Raw genomic sequence first — 22,470 nt, forward strand, 5'->3', positions numbered from 1 at the left:
TCTGTCTTCTTTCAGCTAGCCAATTTGTGATCCAAACTGCTGAGTCACCCTCAATCCCAAAGCTCCATATTTTGTGCAATAGCCTACCATGGGAACCTCACCAAATGCCTTACTGAAGTCCATATACACCACATCAACTGCTTTACCCTCATCCACCTGTTTTGTCACTTTATCGAACTCAATAAAGTTATTGAGGCATGACCTACCCTTCACAAAACCGTGCTGATGATCCCTAATCAAATTATTCCTTTCCAGATGATTATAAATCCTGTCTCCTATAACCTTCTCCAACACCTTACCACAACCGAAGTAAGGCTGACTGACCTATAATTACCAGGGTTGTCCTGACTCCCCTTCATAAACAAGGGGACATTTGCTATCCTCCAGTCTTCTGGCACTATTCCTATCAACAATTATGATAAAGATCAAAGCCAAGGCTCTGCAATCTCCTCCCCAGCTTCCCAGAGAATCCGAGGATTTTGGGCGGCACGGTGGCACAGTGGTTAGCGCTGCTGCCTCACAGCTCCAGAGACCCGGGTTCAACTCCCGCCTCAGACTGTGAGGAGTTTGCACGTTCTCCCTATGTCTGCGTGGGTTTCCTCCGGGTGCTCCGGTTTCCTCCCACAGTCCAAAGATGTGCAGGTCAGGTGAATTGACCATGCTAAATTGCCCGTAGTGTTAGGTAAGGGGTAAATGTAGGGGTTTGGGTGGGTTGCGCTTCGGCAGGTCGGTGTGGACTGGTTGGGCCGAAGGGCCTGTTTCCACACTGTAATGTAATCTAATCTAATCTAAATCCCATCTGGCCCAGGGGTCTTATCTATTTTCAGATCTTCCTAAATTCCTAAAACCTCCTCTTTGTCAACCTCAATCCTATCTAATCTTGTAGCCTGTATCTCCGTATTCTCACTAACATTGCCTTTCCCATTGTGAATACTGACAAACGGATTCATTCAATGCTTCCCCTATGTCCTCGGATTCCACACACAATTTTTCACAACTGCCTTTGATTGGCCCTAATCTTACTCTGGTCATTCTTTTATTCCTGATATACCTATAGAAAGCCTTAGGGTTTTCCTTGATCCTATCCGCCAATGACCTCTCATGTCCCCTCCTGTCCCTTCTTAGCCCTCTCTTTAGATCTTTTCTGGCTAACTTATAACTCCAAAGCTCCCTAACTGAGCCTTCACGCCTCATCCTCACATAAACCTTTCTCTTCCTTTTGACAAGAGCTTCAACTTCTTTAGTAAACCATGGCTCCCTCTCTCGACAACTACCTCCCTGCCTGATAGGTATATACTTACCAACGACCCACAGTAGCTGTTCCTTGAATAAGCTCCACATTTCAATTGTGCCCATCCCCTGCAGTTTCCTTGCCCATCCTATGCAGCCTAAATCTTGCCTAATTGCATCATAATTGCCTTTCCCCATAGTTATACCTCTTTCCCTATGCGGTATATCCCTGTCCCTGCCCATTGCTATTGTAAACATAACTGAATTGTGGTCACTATCGCCAAATCTAACAGCTGGTCGGGTTCATTCCCCAGTACCAAATCCAAAATGGCATCGCCCCTTGTTGGCCTGTCTACATACTGTGTCAGGAAACCCTCCTGCACACATTGGACAAAAACTGACCCATCTAAACTACTTGAACTATAGCATTCCCAGTCAATATTGGGGAAGTTAAAGTCCCTCATAACAATTACCCTGTTACTCTCACTCCTATTGAGAATCATCTTTGCTATCTTTACCTCTACATCCCTGGAACAATTTGGAGGCTTATAGATAACTCCAAAAGGGTGACATCTCCTTTCCGGTTTCTAACCTCAGTCCAAACTACCTCAGTGGACGAGTCCTCAAATGTTATCTTAGCTGCTGCAATACTACCCTTGATTAAAAATGCTGCCCCCCCCCCCACACCCGCACACCTACTTAACCATCATCTCTGTTCCTGCTGAAACATCTAAATCCCAGAATCTGCAACAACCATTCCCATCCCTCCTCCAGCCATGTCTCTGAAATGGCCACAACATCGAAATCCCAGGTACCAACCCATGCTGCAAGTTCACCCACCTTATTCCGGATGCTTCTGGCATTGACGTACACACATTTCAAACGAACATCCTGATTGCCGGTGCCCTCTCGCGGCCTTGTTAACCTATCTCTGACCTCACTACCCTCAACCTCCTGGACACTGGAACTACAATTCGCGTTCCCATCCCCCTGCTGCCACCCCACCCCGAAGAGCATTAGCAAATCTCACCCGAGGATATTGGTACCCCTCTGGTTTAGATGAAGACCATCCTGCTTGTAGAGGTCCCACCTTCCCCAGAATGAGTCCCAATTATCCAAGAATCCAAAACCGTCCCTCCTGCACCATCCCTGCAGCCACGTGTTCAGGCCCACTCTCTCCCTGTTCCTCACTTCACTAGCACGTGGCATGGACAGACATAACAACTCTGTTAGTTCTAGCTCTAAGCTTCCACCCTAGCTCCCTGAATTTCTGCCTTAGATCTCCACCTTTCTTCCTAGCGATGTTGTTGGGATCTATAACGGGAGCTTTATCCTGTTCTCACCACCAGCCCCTGCTCCCTTTGAAAACTACAGCTCCTGCTCACTTCCATCTGTGACGGGGATGATGTGGACATACCACAGTGAGGCCCAGCAGTAGGCCACTGGACCCCAGCCATTGATTGAATCTGAGCCAGCCCCTCTCCTCTCAGGCTGAGAGTCATCTGCCTTGGGCCTTCGTCCTTTACCTGTCTCCAGCCTGACAACTGTCGGCAGTACTGAGGGCATGACACACTGCCTCTAGCCCATAGTACAATAAGGGTATGCCGCCTTCCCAGGCGGATCTGAGAAAGATCCCATCCCACCGTTCCGAAGAAGAGGAAATGTGTCTTCCTCAGTGCTCTGTCCCAGAGTTTCTCCTAAGCCCCAATATTACGATGATTTGTTGATTGCGTTACTGTTTCAGCATCTTGCCAATTGACACACAGCACTTGCCTGTATTATAGCAGGAGTCACCGAAGGCAAACCTGTCAGTGCAGCAAGCTCTTGGGAAGCCTTACTGAATGATAATCTCTACCATCACACTGAAATCTTGCTTCAGTGGGATCGCAGTTTGGGATTAGACAACACCTGGAGTACTGTGTGCAGTTTTGGTCTCCTTACGACAGGAAAGATACGATTGCCATTGGGGGAATTGAACAAAGCTTCACCAGACTTCTTCCTGGGATGGTGGGACTGAACATGAAGAAAGATCGGGTCTGTGCTCTCCAGAGTTCTGAAGAATGGGAGGTGATCTCATTGAAACCAACAAAACACGTCAAGGGCTCAAAAGGGGAGATGTACACAAGATGGATTCCTCTGACTGGAGGGCCCAGAACACAGGGGCACACTTTAAAAAGAATGGGGATGTCAGTTAGGATGGAGAGGAGGAGAAATCTTTTGACTCCGAGGGTTATGAGTCTTTGGAATTTGGAAGAGAAATGAGGAGGCTCACTTCCTGTATGTTTTAGGCAGAGATACATTGATTTCAAACAGCGCACAGAAGATGGGTGAGTACAAGGCAGTGAAGTGTATGATCGGATGTGATTGTACTGAATGGTGGGGCACGCTTGATGGGCTGAGTGGCCTACTCCTGTTCTTCTATGCTTGGGGCAGCATGGTGGCTCAGTGGTTAGCACTGCAGCTTCACAGCACCAGGGACCCAGGTTTGATTCCAGCCTTGGGCGACTGTCTGTGTGGAGTTTGCACGTTCTCCCAGTGTCTGCGTGGATTTCCTCCGGGTGCTCCCGTTTCCTCCCACAGTCCAAAGATTTGCAGGTCAGGGTGGATTGCCTGTGGTGTTAGGTCCATTAGTCAAAGGTAAATATAGGGTAGGGGAATGGGTCTGGGAGGGTTACTCTTCGGAGGGTGGGTGTGGACCTGTTGGGCCAAAGGACCTGTTTCCACACTGTAGGGAATCTCATCTAATCTGAAAAGCATGTTGCTGTTGGGAATTCCAGGATTTTGGTCCAGTGATAGTGAAGGAACAGCAATATATATCCACGTCAGGATGGTGAGTGGCTTCAAGGAGGATGTGAGATGGGAAGACCACCACCTTGTCAAGGGCAGTTAGGGATGGACAATAAATGCTGGGGCAGCCAGAGACACTCACATCCCACAAAATTAATTTTAAAAAATGACTAATACCCTGAGGATGTGAAAGGCACTGCAGAGCTGCAAGACTTTCATGTCTTTATTTTTGGATTTGTAAATCAGTAACAGCAAGACCGAGTTACAAGTTAACAATTGGCTTTTGAGTCATGGTTAACACAGCTCCCAGGGTACAGACTCACACTGCTATAGCTGAGAAGGCACATGATCCTGAAATAGTTACCAGCAACAGGCTCTTCACATACACACACACACCCCCTGAGTGAACTGGCAGCTCCTCAGAGAGGGTTTCTTCAAGCACATACGCAACTCTCAAACTCTGAAAAAGGGAAAGAGGAGCTGATGTGTGAGACAGATCCGATAGCTGACAAAACAGCAAGAGGAGCTGTGACTATACCCTCGAGCAAGGGCACACATGAGCGTTCCTCCTCCCTGGCATGGCCACAGCGCTGAACCACAAAGGACTCCTGGGGAGACTCTGCTGCTGTGCTGATAGGTGGCTGAGTCATATCTCAGACAGTCAGCCGACTGCACTGCTCCCAGCTGTGAGCCAGCCGGCTGGCTCCTGTACAGGGTGTGGACATGATCAACCTGACAGCAGCCAGGAAGCATGACACACACATCCTCACAGCCATTTGTTTTTCTGCAGGTAAGGCACTTTCACCACCCTCCCTGGAGGGAAAAGGTGGATCCTCACACCTGTCAGCCACGTCAAAGGCTCTATCCTGAGCTCATGCTCCTTCCCTCCGGGCCAGCAACCTGGGTTACATCATCTCATAGCTGTTCAATGACAAGGTTCGGGTGCGTGGGACCGGCTTTCATCCTGTGGACTTCACCTGTCCCAGTGTGTAAGGGAGCTGGTGTTACACACACACAGGAACACTCTCACTCACACACGCACACACACACATACACACACTCACACTCACACACACACATATACTCTCACACACACAAACACACACTCTCACTCACACACACACATACACACACACATACACACACACACTCTCTCTCACACACACGCTCACTCTCACACACACTCACATACACACACACACTCACTCACACACACACACACACTCACACTCACACACACATATACTCTCACATACACAAACACACACACACACTCACACACACACACATACACGCACACACTCACACACACACACTCTCACTCACACACATATACTCTCACACACACAAACACACACATGCACACACTCACTCACACACACTCTCACTCGCACACACACATGCTCACTCTCACACACACACTCTCACACACACATACACACACTCTCACTCACACACACACTCACACACCCACACTCACTCTCACACACACTCACTCACACACACAGAAACACACACTCACACAGACACACACACACACACGTGCACACACAGACAGCTACACACACACACATACATGCACACACTCTCACACATACACACTCACACACACACACTCTCGCACACACAGAAACATACACTCACACAGATACATACACACATATACAAATACAGACACCCAAACACAGATACAGAGACGGACAGATACATACAGACACACACACACACACATACATACAGGGTCAGTGACACACATAGAAGCACAACCACACATGCAGACACGCACATGAATTCACAGGAACAGGCACACATACGCATGTGCGCATGCACGCAAACACAGACAGATACATACACACAAACACACATTCACAGACACACACTGATTCACACATACAGATACACCCACACAGGACGCACACATACACACACACAGATACACGCACACATGTGCACACACAGACAGCTACACACAGTCACAAACACACACACAAGCATGCACACACAGACAGCGCCACACACACGTGCACACATAGACAGCTACACACACACACATACGCACACATTCTCACGTGGATGCACACACATACAAATACAGACACAGATAACCACATACACAGATACACACAGACAGATACACAGACAGAGAACGCTACAGCAGAGATTCTTGAGCTTGGTTCCTGACAGCTGAAGAAGGAATGGCCAATGGTCATCGAGCAATTGAGCTGTTCAGTATAGAATCAGACCCTTCGGTCCAACTCATCCATGCTGATCAGATATCCTAACCTCATCTAGTCCCATTTGCCAGCACCAGGCCCATATCCCACCAAACCCTTCCTGTTCATCTACCCATCCAGATGCCTTTTAAATGTTGTAATTGCACCAGCCCTCACCACTTCCTCTGGCAGCTCATTCCCTACACCTACCACCCTCTCTTGTCCCATCTTCCAGCCCCTTTCCCACACGGCCCTCAGCCTCACCCAGCTCTCCAGGAAATTGGCTGCTGACTGGTACATGTCATATTCTCCGGCCTCAACTACCACTTAAGCTGCTCGGCAACATAGGCCTCACCGTAACTGAGCACTCTGGCTGTGCACCTGAGCTGTATTTTAAAAAAGTCTCCACATGAATTTAAAACACATTATAAAACACCCTGAGGAGATTGGTTGGTATCTAACTATTATCTTTTCATGTTTTAGCATGCCGGTATGTTCATATATTTGCATGTTTATATGTTTGTATGTTGCATATCACATGTTTGTTTATTTGAGTGCGTCAGATTGTCTGCTTGTATGTCATTGTCCACGCGCGTGTGTGTACATGTTTATGTGTTGTAGTTATGCTCATGTGATGATATGTCCATGTGTCATTATCTCTGTATTCACATGTTTATATCTTCATGAATCACTGTGTCCACATTCATGTGTTATTATATCAATTTGGCTTTCGGCCTGTGATCACAGGTTAACATGTTCATGTTATTGTGGCTGTGATCAGCTCTTTTAGCCTTGGCCACAAACTTCAAGGTGAAATGTCGGACAGGGACACTCACTCTGGACACTGTATGATTGGGGATATTGGGACAGGGACACTCACTCTGCACACTGTGGGAATGGGATATTGGGACAGGGACACTCACTCTGCACACTGTGGGAATGGGATATTGGGACAGGGACACTCACTCGGGACACTGTGGGAATGTGGATATTGGGACAGGACACTCACTCTGCACACTGAGGGAATGGGGATATTGGGACAGGGACACTCACTCTGCACACTGTGGGAATGGGATATTGGGACAGGGACACTCACTCTGCACACTGTGGGAATGGGATATTGGGACAGGGGCACTCACTCTGGACACTGTGGGAATGGGGATATTGGGACAGGGACACTCACTCTGGACACTGTGGGAATGGGGATATTGGGACAGGGGCACTCACTCTGGACACTTTGGGAATGGGGATATTGGGACAGGGACACTCACTCTGCACACTGTGGGAATGGGATATTGGGACAGGGGCACTCACTCTGGACACTGTGGGAATGGGGATATTGGGACAGGGACACTCACTCTGCACACTGTGGGAATGGGATATTGGGACAGGGGCACTCACTCTGGACACTGTGGGAATGGGGATATTGGGACAGGGACACTCACTCTGCACACTGTGGGATTGGGATATTGGGACAGGGACACTCACTCTGCACACTGTGGGAATGGGATATTGGGACAGGGACACTCACTCTCCACACTGTGGGAATGGGGATATTGGGACAGGGACACTCACTCTGCACACTGTGGGATTGGGATGTTGGGACAGGGACACTCACTCTGCACACTGTGGGATTGGGATATTGGGACAGGGACACTCACTCTGCACACTGTGGGAATGGGGATATTGGGACAGGGACACTCACTCTGCACACTGTGGGATTGGGATATTGGGACAGGGACACTCACTCTGCACACTGTGGGAATGGGGATATTGGGACAGGGACACTCACTCTGCACACTGTGGGAATGGGGATATTGGGACAGGGACACTCTCTGCACACTGTGGGAATGGGATATTGGGACAGGGACACTCACTCTGGACACTGTGGGAATGGGGATATTGGGACAGGGACACTCACTCTGCACACTGTGGGATTGGGATATTGGGACAGGGACACTCACTCTGGACACTGTGGGAATGGGGATATTGGGACAGGGACACTCATTCTGCACACTGTGGGAATGGGATATTGGGACAGGGGCACTCACTCTGGACACTGTGGGAATGGGGATATTGGGACAGGGACACTCACTCTGCACACTGTGGGAATGGGGATATTGGGACAGGGACACTCACTCTGCACACTGTGGGAATGGGATATTGGGACAGGGGCACTCACTCTGGACACTTTGGGAATGGGGATATTGGGACAGGGACACTCACTCTGCACACTGTGGGAATGGGATATTGGGACAGGGGCACTCACTCTGCACACTGTGGGAATGGGGATATTGGGACAGGGACACTCACTCTGCACACTGTGGGAATGGGATATTGGGACAGGGGCACTCACTCTGGACACTTTGGGAATGGGGATATTGGGACAGGGACACTCACTCTGCACACTGTGGGATTGGGATATTGGGACAGGGACACTCACTCTGCACACTGTGGGAATGGGATATTGGGACAGGGACACTCACACTCCACACTGTGGGAATGGGGATATTGGGACAGGGACACTCACTCTGCACACTGTGGGATTGGGATGTTGGGACAGGGACACTCACTCTGGACACTGTGGGATTGGGATATTGGGACAGGGGCACTCACTCTGCACACTGTGGGAATGGGGATATTGGGACAGGGACACTCACTCTGCACACTGTGGGAATGGGGATATTGGGACAGGGACACTCACTCTGCACACTGTGGGAATGGGGATATTGGGACAGGGACACTCACTCTGCACACTGTGGGAATGGAGATATTGGGACAGGGACACTCACTCTCGACACTGTGGGAATGGGTATATTGGGACAGGGACACTCACTCTGCACACTGTGGGATTGGGATATTGGGACAGGGACACTCACTCTGGACACTGTGGGAATGGGGATATTGGGACAGGGACACTCACTCTGCACACTGTGGGATTGGGATATTGGGACAGGGACACTCACTCTGCACACTGTGGGAATGGGGATATTGGGACAGGGACACTCACTCTGGACACTGTGGGAAAGGGGATATTGGGACAGGGACACTCACTCTGCACACTGTGGGATTGGGATATTGGGACAGGGACACTCACTCTGCACACTGCGGGAATGGGGATATTGGGACAGGGACAATCACTCTGCACACTGTGGGAATGGGATATTGGGACAGGGGCACTCACTCTGGACACTTTGGGAATGGGATATTGGGACAGGGACACTCACTCTGCACACTGTGGGAATGGGGATATTGGGACAGGGACACTCACTCTGGACACTGTGGGAAAGGGGATATTGGGACAGGGACACTCACTCTGCACACTGTGGGATTGGGATATTGGGACAGGGGCACTCACTCTGGACACTGTGGGAATGGGGATATTGGGACAGGGACACTCACTCTGCACACTGTGGGATTGGGATATTGGGACAGGGACACTCACTCTGCGCACTGTGGGATTGGGATATTGGGACAGGGACACTCACTCTCCACACTGTGGGAATGGGGATATTGGGACAGGGCCACTCACTCTGCACACTGTGGGATTGGGATGTTGAGACAGGGACACTCACTCTGCACACTGTGGGAATGGGGATATTGGGACAGGGACACTCACTCTGCACACTGTGGGATTGGGATATTGGGACAGGGACACTCACTCTGCACACTGTGGGAATGGGATATTGGGACAGGGACACTCACTCTCCACACTGTGGGAATGGGGATATTGGGACAGGGACACTCACTCTGCACACTGTGGGATTGGGATGTTGGGACAGGGACACTCACTCTGCACACTGTGGGATTGGGATATTGGGACAGGGACACTCACTCTGCACACTGTGGGAATGGGGATATTGGGACAGAGACACTCACACTGCACACTGTGGGAATGGGGATATTGGGACAGGGACACTCACTCTGCACACTGTGGGATTGGGATATTGGGACAGGGACACTCACTCTGCACACTGTGGGAATGGGGATATTGGGCAATTGGGACACTCACTCTGCACACTGTGGGAATGGGGATATTGGGACAGGGACACTCTCTGCACACTGTGGGAATGGGATATTGGGACAGGGACACTCACTCTGGACACTATGGGATTGGGATATTGGGACAGGGACACCCACTCTGGACTCTGTGGGAATGGGGATATTGGGACAGGGACACTCACTCTGCACACTGTGGGAATGGGATATTGGGACAGGGGCACTCACTCTGGACACTGTGGGAATGGGGATATTGGGACAGGGACACTCACTCTGCACACTGTGGGATTGGGATATTGGGACAGGGACACTCACTCTGCACACTGTGGGAATGGGATATTGGGACAGGGACACTCACTCTCCACACTGTGGGAATGGGGATATTGGGACAGGGACACTCACTCTGCACACTGTGGAATTGGGATGTTGGGACAGGGACACTCACTCTGCACACTGTGAGATTGGGACATTGGGACAGGGACACTCACTCTGCACACTGTGGGAATGGGGATATTGGGACAGAGACAGTCACTCTGCACACTGTGGGAATGGGGATATTGGGACAGGGACACTCACTCTGCACACTGTGGGATTGGGATGTTGGGACAGGGACACTCACTCTGCACACTGTGGGAATGGGGATATTGGGACAGGGACACTCACTCTGCACACTGTGGGAATGGGGATATTGGGACAGGGACACTCTCTGCACACTGTGGGAATGGGATATTGGGACAGGGTCACACACTCTGCACACTGTGGGATTGGGGATATTGGGACAGGGACACTCACTCTACACACTATGGGATTGGGATATTGGGACAGGGACACCCACTCTGGACTCTGTGGGAATGGGGATATTGGGACAGGGACACTCACTCTGGACACTGTGGGAATGGGGATATTGGGACAGGGACACTCACTCTGCACACTGTGGGATTGGGATATTGGGACAGGGACACTCACTCTGCACACTGCGGGAATGGGGATATTCGGACAGGGACACTCACTCTGCACACTGTGGGATTGGGATATTGGGATAGGGACACTCACTCTGCACACTGTGGGAATGGGGATATTGGGACAGGGACACTCACTCTGGACACTGTGGGAAAGGGGATATTGGAACAGGGACACTCACTCTGCACACTGTGGGATTGGGATATTGGGACAGGGACACTCACTCTGGACACTGTGGGAATGGGATATTGGGACAGGGACACTCACTCTGCACACTGTGGGAATGGGGATATTGGGACAGGAACACTCACTCTGCACACTGTGGGAATGGGATATTGGGACAGGGACACTCACTCTGGACGCTGTGGGAATGGGGATATTGGGACAGGGACACTCACTCTGCACACTGTGGGAATTGGGCTAATGGGACAGCACACTCACTCTGGACACTGTGGGAATGGGGATATTGGGACAGGGACACTCACTCTGCACACTGTGGGATTGGGATATTGGGACAGGGACACTCACTCTGCACACTGTGGGAATGGGGATATTGGGCTATTGGGACACTCACTCTGCACACTGTGGGAATGGGGATATTGGGACAGGGACACTCTCTGCACACTGTGGGAATGGGATATTGGGACAGGGACACTCACTCTGGACACTATGGGATTGGGATATTGGGACAGTGACACCCACTCTGGACTCTGTGGGAATGGGGATATTGGGACAGGGACACTCACTCTGCACACTGTTGGAATGGGATATTGGGACAGGGGCACTCACTCTGGACACTGTGGGAATGGGGATATTGGGACAGGGACACTCACTCTGCACACTGTGGGATTGGGATATTGGGACAGGGACACTCACTCTGCACACTGTGGGAATGGGATATTGGGACAGGGACACTCACTCTCCACACTGTGGGAATGGGGATATTGGGACAGGGACACTCACTCTGCACACTGTGGAATTGGGATGTTGGGACAGGGACACTCACTCTGCACACTGTGGGATTGGGATATTGGGACAGGGACACTCACTCTGCACACTGTGGGAATGGGATATTGGGACAGGGACACTCACTCTCCACACTGTGGGAATGGGGATATTGGGACAGGGACACTCACTCTGCACACTGTGGAATTGGGATGTTGGGACAGGGACACTCACTCTGCACACTGTGGGATTGGGATATTGGGACAGGGACACTCACTCTGCACACTGTGGGAATGGGGATATTGGGACAGAGACAGTCACTCTGCACACTGTGGGAATGGGGATATTGGGACAGGGACACTCACTCTGGACACTGTGGGAATGGGGATATTGGGACAGGGGCACTCACTCTGGACACTTTGGGAATGGGGATATTGGGACAGGGACACTCACTCTGGAGACTTTGGGAATGGGGATATTGGGACAGGGACACTCACTCTGCACACTGTGGGAATGGAGATATTGGGACAGGGATACTCACTCTGGACACTGTGGGAATGGGGATATTGGGACAGGGGCACTCACTCTGGACACTTTGGGAATGGGGATATTGGGACAGGGACACTCACTCTGCACACTGTGGGAATGGGATATTGGGACAGGGGCACTCACTCTGGACACTGTGGGAATGGGGATATTGGGACAGGGACACTCACTCTGCACACTGTGGGAATGGGATATTGGGACAGGGGCACTCACTCTGGACACTGTGGGAATGGGGATATTGGGACAGGGACACTCACTCTGCACACTGTGGGATTGGGATATTGGGACAGGGACACTCACTCTGCACACTGTGGGAATGGGATATTGGGACAGGGACACTCACTCTCCACACTGTGGGAATGGGGATATTGGGACAGGGACACTCACTCTGCACACTGTGGGATTGGGATGTTGGGACAGGGACACTCACTCTGCACACTGTGGGATTGGGATATTGGGACAGGGACACTCACTCTGCACACTGTGGGAATGGGGATATTGGGACAGGGACACTCACTCTGCACACTGTGGGATTGGGATATTGGGACAGGGACACTCACTCTGCACACTGTGGGAATGGGGATATTGGGACAGGAACACTCTCTGCACACTGTGGGAATGGGATATTGGGACAGGGACACTCACTCTGGACACTGTGGGAATGGGGATATTGGGACAGGGACACTCACTCTGCACACTGTGGGATTGGGATATTGGGACAGGGACACTCACTCTGGACACTGTGGGAATGGGGATATTGGAACAGGGACACTCACTCTGCACACTGTGGGATTGGGATATTGGGATAGGGACACTCACTCTGCACACTGTGGGAATGGGGATATTGGGACAGGGACACTCACTCTGGACACTGTGGGAAAGGGGATATTGGAACAGGGACACTCACTCTGCACACTGTGGGATTGGGATATTGGGACAGGGACACTCACTCTGGACTCTGTGGGAATGGGATATTGGGACAGGGACACTCACTCTGCACACTGTGGGAATGGGGATATTGGAACAGGGACACTCACTCTGCACAATGTGGGAATGGGGATATTGGGACAGGGACACTCACTCTGCACACTGTGGGAATGGGATATTGGGACAGGGGCACTCACTCTGGACACTTTGGGAATGGGGATATTGGGACAGTGACACTCACTCTGCACACTGTGGGATTGGGATGTTGGGACAGGGACACTCACTCTGGACACTGTGGGATTGGGATATTGGGACAGGGACACTCACTCTGCACACTGTGGGAATGGGGATATTGGGACAGGGACACTCACTCTGCACACTGTGGGAATGGGGATATTGGGACAGGGACACTCACTCTGCACACTGTGGGAATGGGATATTGGGACAGGGGCACTCACTCTGGACACTGTGCGAATGGGGATATTGGGACAGGGACACTCACTCTGCACACTGTGGGATTGGGATATTGGGACAGGGACACTCACTCTGCACACTGTGGGAATGGGATATTGGGACAGGGACACTCACTCTCCACACTGTGGGAATGGGGATATTGGGACAGGGACACTCACTCTGCACACTGTGGGATTGGGATGTTGGGACAGGGACACTCACTCTGGACACTGTGGGATTGGGATATTGGGACAGGGACACTCACTCTGCACACTGTGGGAATGGGGATATTGGGACAGGGACACTCACTCTGCACACTGTGGGAATGGGGATATTGGGACAGGGACACTCACTCTGCACACTGTGGGATTGGGATATTGGGACAGGGACACTCACTCTGCACACTGTGGGAATGGGGATATTGGGACAGGGACACTCACTCTGCACACTGTGGGAATGGGGATATTGGGACAGGGACACTCACTCTCGACACTGTGGGAATGGGGATATTGGGACAGGGACACTCACTCTGCACACTGTGGGATTGGGATATTGGGACAGGGACACTCACTCTGGACACTGTGGGAATGGGGATATTGGGACAGGGACACTCACTCTGCACACTGTGGGATTGGGATATTGGGACAGGGACACTAACTCTGCACACTGTGGGAATGGGGATATTGGGACAGGGACACTCACTCTGGACACTGTGGGAAAGGGGATATTGGGACAGGGACACTCACTCTGCACACTGTGGGATTGGGATATTGGGACAGGGACACTCACTCTGCACACTGCGGGAATGGGGATATTGGGACAGGGACAATCACTCTGCACACTGTGGGAATTGGATATTGGGACAGGGGCACTCACTCTGGACACTTTGGGAATGGGATATTGGGACAGGGACACTCACTCTGCACACTGTGGGAATGGGGATATTGGGACAGGGACACTCACTCTGGACACTGTGGGAAAGGGGATATTGGGACAGGGACACACTCTGCACACTGTGGGATTGGGATATTGGGACAGGGGCACTCACTCTGGACACTGTGGGAATGGGGATATTGGGACAGGGACACTCACTCTGCACACTGTGGGATTGGGATATTGGGACAGGGACACTCACTCTCCACACTGTGGGAATGGGGATATTGGGACAGGGACACTCACTCTGCACACTGTGGGATTGGGATGTTGAGACAGGGACACTCACTCTGCACACTGTGGGAATGGGGATATTGGGACAGGGACACTCACTCTGCACACTGTGGGATTGGGATATTGGGACAGGGACACTCACTCTGCACACTGTGGGAATGGGATATTGGGACAGGGACACTCACTCTCCACACTGTGGGAATGGGGATATTGGGACAGGGACACTCACTCTGCACACTGTGGGATTGGGATGTTGGGACAGGGACACTCACTCTGCACACTGTGGGATTGGGATATTGGGACAGGGACACTCACTCTGCACACTGTGGGAATGGGGATATTGGGACAGAGACACTCACACTGCACACTGTGGGAATGGGGATATTGGGACAGGGACACTCACTCTGCACACTGTGGGATTGGGATATTGGGACAGGGACACTCACTCTGCACACTGTGGGAATGGGGATATTGGGCTTTTGGGACACTCACTCTGCACACTGTGGGAATGGGGATATTGGGACAGGGACACTTTCTGCACACTGTGGGAATGGGATATTGGGACAGGGACACTCACTCTGGACACTATGCGATTGGGATATTGGGACAGGGACACCCACTCTGGACTCTGTGGGAATGGGGATATTGGGACAGGGACACTCACTCTGCACACTGTGGGAATGGGATATTGGGACAGGGACACTCACTCTGCACACTGCGGGAATGGGGATATTGGGACAGGGACAATCACTCTGCACACTGTGGGAATTGGATATTGGGACAGGGGCACTCACTCTGGACACTTTGGGAATGGGATATTGGGACAGGGACACTCACTCTGCACACTGTGGGAATGGGGATATTGGGACAGGGACACTCACTCTGGACACTGTGGGAAAGGGGATATTGGGACAGGGACACTCACTCTGCACACTGTGGGATTGGGATATTGGGACAGGGGCACTCACTCTGGACACTGTGGGAATGGGGATATTGGGACAGGGACACTCACTCTGCACACTGTTGGATTGGGATATTGGGACAGGGACACTCACTCTGCACACTGTGGGATTGGGATATTGGGACAGGGACACTCACTCTCCACACTGTGGGAATGGGGATATTGGGACAGGGACACTCACTCTGCACACTGTGGGATTGGGATGTTGAGACAGGGACACTCACTCTGCACACTGTGGGAATGGGGATATTGGGACAGGGACACTCACTCTGCACACTGTGGGATTGGGATATTGGGACAGGGACACTCACTCTGCACACTGTGGGAATGGGATATTGGGACAGGGACACTCACTCTCCACACTGTGGGAATGGGGATATTGGGACAGGGACACTCACTCTGCACACTGTGGGATTGGGATGTTGGGACAGGGACACTCACTCTGCACACTGTGGGATTGGGATATTGGGACAGGGACACTCACTCTGCACACTGTGGGAATGGGGATATTGGGACAGAGACACTCACACTGCACACTGTGGGAATGGGGATATTGGGACAGGGACACTCACTCTGCACACTGTGGGATTGGGATATTGGGACAGGGACACTCACTCTGCACACTGTGGGAATGGGGATATTGGGCTATTGGGACACTCACTCTGCACACTGTGGGAATGGGGATATTGGGACAGGGACACTTTCTGCACACTGTGGGAATGGGATATTGGGACAGGGACACTCACTCTGGACACTATGCGATTGGGATATTGGGACAGGGACACCCACTCTGGACTCTGTGGGAATGGGGATATTGGGACAGGGACACTCACTCTGCACACTGTGGGAATGGGATATTGGGACAGGGGCACTCACTCTGGACACTGTGGGAATGGGGATATTGGGACAGGGACACTCACTCTGCACACTGTGGGATTGGGATATTGGGACAGGGACACTCACTCTGCACACTGTGGGAATGGGATATTGGGACAGGGACACTCACTCTCCACGCTGTGGGAATGGGGATATTGGGACAGGGACACTCACTCTGCACACTGTGGAATTGGGATGTTGGGACAGGGACACTCACTCTGCACACTGTGAGATTGGGATATTGGGACAGGGACACTCACTCTGCACACTGTGGGAATGGGGATATTTGGACAGAGACAGTCACTCTGCACACTGTGGGAATGGGGATATTGGGACAGGGACACTCACTCTGCACACTGTGGGATTGGGATATTGGGACAGGGACACTCACTCTGCACACTGTGGGAATGGGGATATTGGGACAGGGACACTCACTCTGCACACTGTGGGAATGGGGATATTGGGACAGGGACACTCTCTGCACACTGTGGGAATGGGATATTGGGACAGGGTCACTCACTCTGCACACTGTGGGATTGGGGATATTGGGACAGGGACACTCACTCTACACACTATGGGATTGGGATATTGGGACCGGGACACCCACTCTGGACTCTGTGGGAATGGGGATATTGGGACAGGGACACTCACTCTGGACACTGTGGGAATGGGGATATTGGGACAGGGACACTCACTCTGCACACTGTGGGATTGGGATATTGGGACAGGGACACTCACTCTGGACACTGCGGGAATGGGGATATTGGGACAGGGACACTCACTCTGCACACTGTGGGATTGGGATATTGGGATAGGGACACTCACACTGCACACTGTGGGAATGGGGATATTGGGACAGGGACACTCACTCTGGACACTGTGGGAAAGGGGATATTGGAACAGGGACACTCACTCTGCACACTGTGGGATTGGGATATTGGGACAGGGACACTCACTCTGGACACTGTGGGAATGGGATATTGGGACAGGGACACTCACTCTGCACACTGTGGGAATGGGGATATTGGGACAGGAACACTCACTCTGCACACTGTGGGAATGGGATATTGGGACAGGGACACTCACTCTGGACGCTGTGGGAATGGGGATATTGGGACAGGGACACTCACTCTGCACACTGTGGGAATTGGGCTAATGGGACAGCACACTCACTCTGGACACTGTGGGAATGGGGATATTGGGACAGGGACACTCACTCTGCACACTGTGGGATTGGGATATTGGGACAGGGACACTCACTCTGCACACTGTGGGAATGGGGATATTGGGCTATTGGGACACTCACTCTGCACACTGTGGGAATGGGGATATTGGGACAGGGACACTCTCTGCACACTGTGGGAATGGGATATTGGGACAGGGACACTCACTCTGGACACTATGGGATTGGGATATTGGGACAGTGACACCCACTCTGGACTCTGTGGGAATGGGGATATTGGGACAGGGACACTCACTCTGCACACTGTTGGAATGGGATATTGGGACAGGGACACTCACTCTGCACACTGTGGGAATGGGGATATTGGGACAGGGACACTCACTCTGCACACTGTGGGATTGGGATATTGGGACAGGGACACTCACTCTGCACACTGTGGGAATGGGATATTGGGACAGGGACACTCACTCTCCACACTGTGGGAATGGGGATATTGGGACAGGGACACTCACTCTGCACACTGTGGAATTGGGATGTTGGGACAGGGACACTCACTCTGCACACTGTGGGATTGGGATATTGGGACAGAGACAGTCACTCTGCACACTGTGGGAATGGGGATATTGGGACAGGGACACTCACTCTGCACACTGTGGGATTGGGATATTGGGACAGGGACACTCACTCTGCACACTGTGGGAATGGGGATATTGGGACAGGGACACTCACTCTGCACACTGTGGGAATGGGGATATTGGGACAGGGACACTCTCTGCACACTGTAGGAATGGGATATTGGGACAGGGTCACTCACTCTGCACACTGTGGGATTGGGATATTGGGACAGGGGCACTCACTCTGGACACTGTGGGAATGGGGATATTGGGACAGGGACACTCACTCTGCACACTGTTGGATTGGGATATTGGGACAGGGACACTCACTCTGCACACTGTGGGATTGGGATATTGGGACAGGGACACTCACTCTCCACACTGTGGGAATGGGGATATTGGGACAGGGACACTCACTCTGCACACTGTGGGATTGGGATGTTGAGACAGGGACACTCACTCTGCACACTGTGGGAATGGGGATATTGGGACAGGGACACTCACTCTGCACACTGTGGGATTGGGATATTGGGACAGGGACACTCACTCTGCACACTGTGGGAATGGGATATTGGGACAGGGACACTCACTCTCCACACTGTGGGAATGGGGATATTGGGACAGGGACACTCACTCTGCACACTGTGGGATTGGGATGTTGGGACAGGGACACTCACTCTGCACACTGTGGGATTGGGATATTGGGACAGGGACACTCACTCTGCACACTGTGGGAATGGGGATATTGGGACAGAGACACTCACACTGCACACTGTGGGAATGGGGATATTGGGACAGGGACACTCACTCTGCACACTGTGGGATTGGGATATTGGGACAGGGACACTCACTCTGCACACTGTGGGAATGGGGATATTGGGCTATTGGGACACTCACTCTGCACACTGTGGGAATGGGGATATTGGGACAGGGACACTTTCTGCACACTGTGGGAATGGGATATTGGGACAGGGACACTCACTCTGGACACTATGCGATTGGGATATTGGGACAGGGACACCCACTCTGGACTCTGTGGGAATGGGGATATTGGGACAGGGACACTCACTCTGCACACTGTGGGAATGGGATATTGGGACAGGGGCACTCACTCTGGACACTGTGGGAATGGGGATATTGGGACAGGGACACTCACTCTGCACACTGTGGGATTGGGATATTGGGACAGGGACACTCACTCTGCACACTGTGGGAATGGGATATTGGGACAGGGACACTCACTCTCCACGCTGTGGGAATGGGGATATTGGGACAGGGACACTCACTCTGCACACTGTGGAATTGGGATGTTGGGACAGGGACACTCACTCTGCACACTGTGAGATTGGGATATTGGGACAGGGACACTCACTCTGCACACTGTGGGAATGGGGATATTTGGACAGAGACAGTCACTCTGCACACTGTGGGAATGGGGATATTGGGACAGGGACACTCACTCTGCACACTGTGGGATTGGGATATTGGGACAGGGACACTCACTCTGCACACTGTGGGAATGGGGATATTGGGACAGGGACACTCACTCTGCACACTGTGGGAATGGGGATATTGGGACAGGGACACTCTCTGCACACTGTGGGAATGGGATATTGGGACAGGGTCACTCACTCTGCACACTGTGGGATTGGGGATATTGGGACAGGGACACTCACTCTACACACTATGGGATTGGGATATTGGGACCGGGACACCCACTCTGGACTCTGTGGGAATGGGGATATTGGGACAGGGACACTCACTCTGGACACTGTGGGAATGGGGATATTGGGACAGGGACACTCACTCTGCACACTGTGGGATTGGGATATTGGGACAGGGACACTCACTCTGGACACTGCGGGAATGGGGATATTGGGACAGGGACACTCACTCTGCACACTGTGGGATTGGGATATTGGGATAGGGACACTCACACTGCACACTGTGGGAATGGGGATATTGGGACAGGGACACTCACTCTGGACACTGTGGGAAAGGGGATATTGGAACAGGGACACTCACTCTGCACACTGTGGGATTGGGATATTGGGACAGGGACACTCACTCTGGACACTGTGGGAATGGGATATTGGGACAGGGACACTCACTCTGCACACTGTGGGAATGGGGATATTGGGACAGGAACACTCACTCTGCACACTGTGGGAATGGGATATTGGGACAGGGACACTCACTCTGGACGCTGTGGGAATGGGGATATTGGGACAGGGACACTCACTCTGCACACTGTGGGAATTGGGCTAATGGGACAGCACACTCACTCTGGACACTGTGGGAATGGGGATATTGGGACAGGGACACTCACTCTGCACACTGTGGGATTGGGATATTGGGACAGGGACACTCACTCTGCACACTGTGGGAATGGGGATATTGGGCTATTGGGACACTCACTCTGCACACTGTGGGAATGGGGATATTGGGACAGGGACACTCTCTGCACACTGTGGGAATGGGATATTGGGACAGGGACACTCACTCTGGACACTATGGGATTGGGATATTGGGACAGTGACACCCACTCTGGACTCTGTGGGAATGGGGATATTGGGACAGGGACACTCACTCTGCACACTGTTGGAATGGGATATTGGGACAGGGACACTCACTCTGCACACTGTGGGAATGGGGATATTGGGACAGGGACACTCACTCTGCACACTGTGGGATTGGGATATTGGGACAGGGACACTCACTCTGCACACTGTGGGAATGGGATATTGGGACAGGGACACTCACTCTCCACACTGTGGGAATGGGGATATTGGGACAGGGACACTCACTCTGCACACTGTGGAATTGGGATGTTGGGACAGGGACACTCACTCTGCACACTGTGGGATTGGGATATTGGGACAGAGACAGTCACTCTGCACACTGTGGGAATGGGGATATTGGGACAGGGACACTCACTCTGCACACTGTGGGATTGGGATATTGGGACAGGGACACTCACTCTGCACACTGTGGGAATGGGGATATTGGGACAGGGACACTCACTCTGCACACTGTGGGAATGGGGATATTGGGACAGGGACACTCTCTGCACACTGTAGGAATGGGATATTGGGACAGGGTCACTCACTCTGCACACTGTGGGATTGGGGATATTGGGACAGGGACACTCACTCTACACACTATGGGATTGGGATATTGGGACAGGGACACCCACTCTGGACTCTGTGGGAATGGGGATATTGGGACAGGGACACTCACTCTGCACACTGTGGGATTGGGATATTGGGACAGGGACACTCACTCTGGACACTGCGGGAATGGGGATATTGGGACAGGGACACTCACTCTGCACACTGTGGGATTGGGATATTGGGATAGGGACACTCACTCTGCACACTGTGGGAATGGGGATATTGGGACAGGGACACTCACTCTGGACACTGTGGGAAAGGGGATATTGGAACAGGGACACTCACTCTGCACACTGTGGGAATGGGATATTGGGACAGGGACACTCACTCTGGACACTGCGGGAATGGGGATATTGGGACAGGGACACTCACTCTGCACACTGTGGGATTGGGATATTGGGATAGGGACACTCACACTGCACACTGTGGGAATGGG

The sequence above is a fragment of the Chiloscyllium plagiosum genome, unplaced genomic scaffold (genome assembly GCF_037043375.1).
Source record: "Chiloscyllium plagiosum isolate Xiang-an unplaced genomic scaffold, Cpla_swu_hap1 HiC_scaffold_3, whole genome shotgun sequence".
NCBI lineage: Eukaryota > Metazoa > Chordata > Chondrichthyes > Orectolobiformes > Hemiscylliidae > Chiloscyllium > Chiloscyllium plagiosum.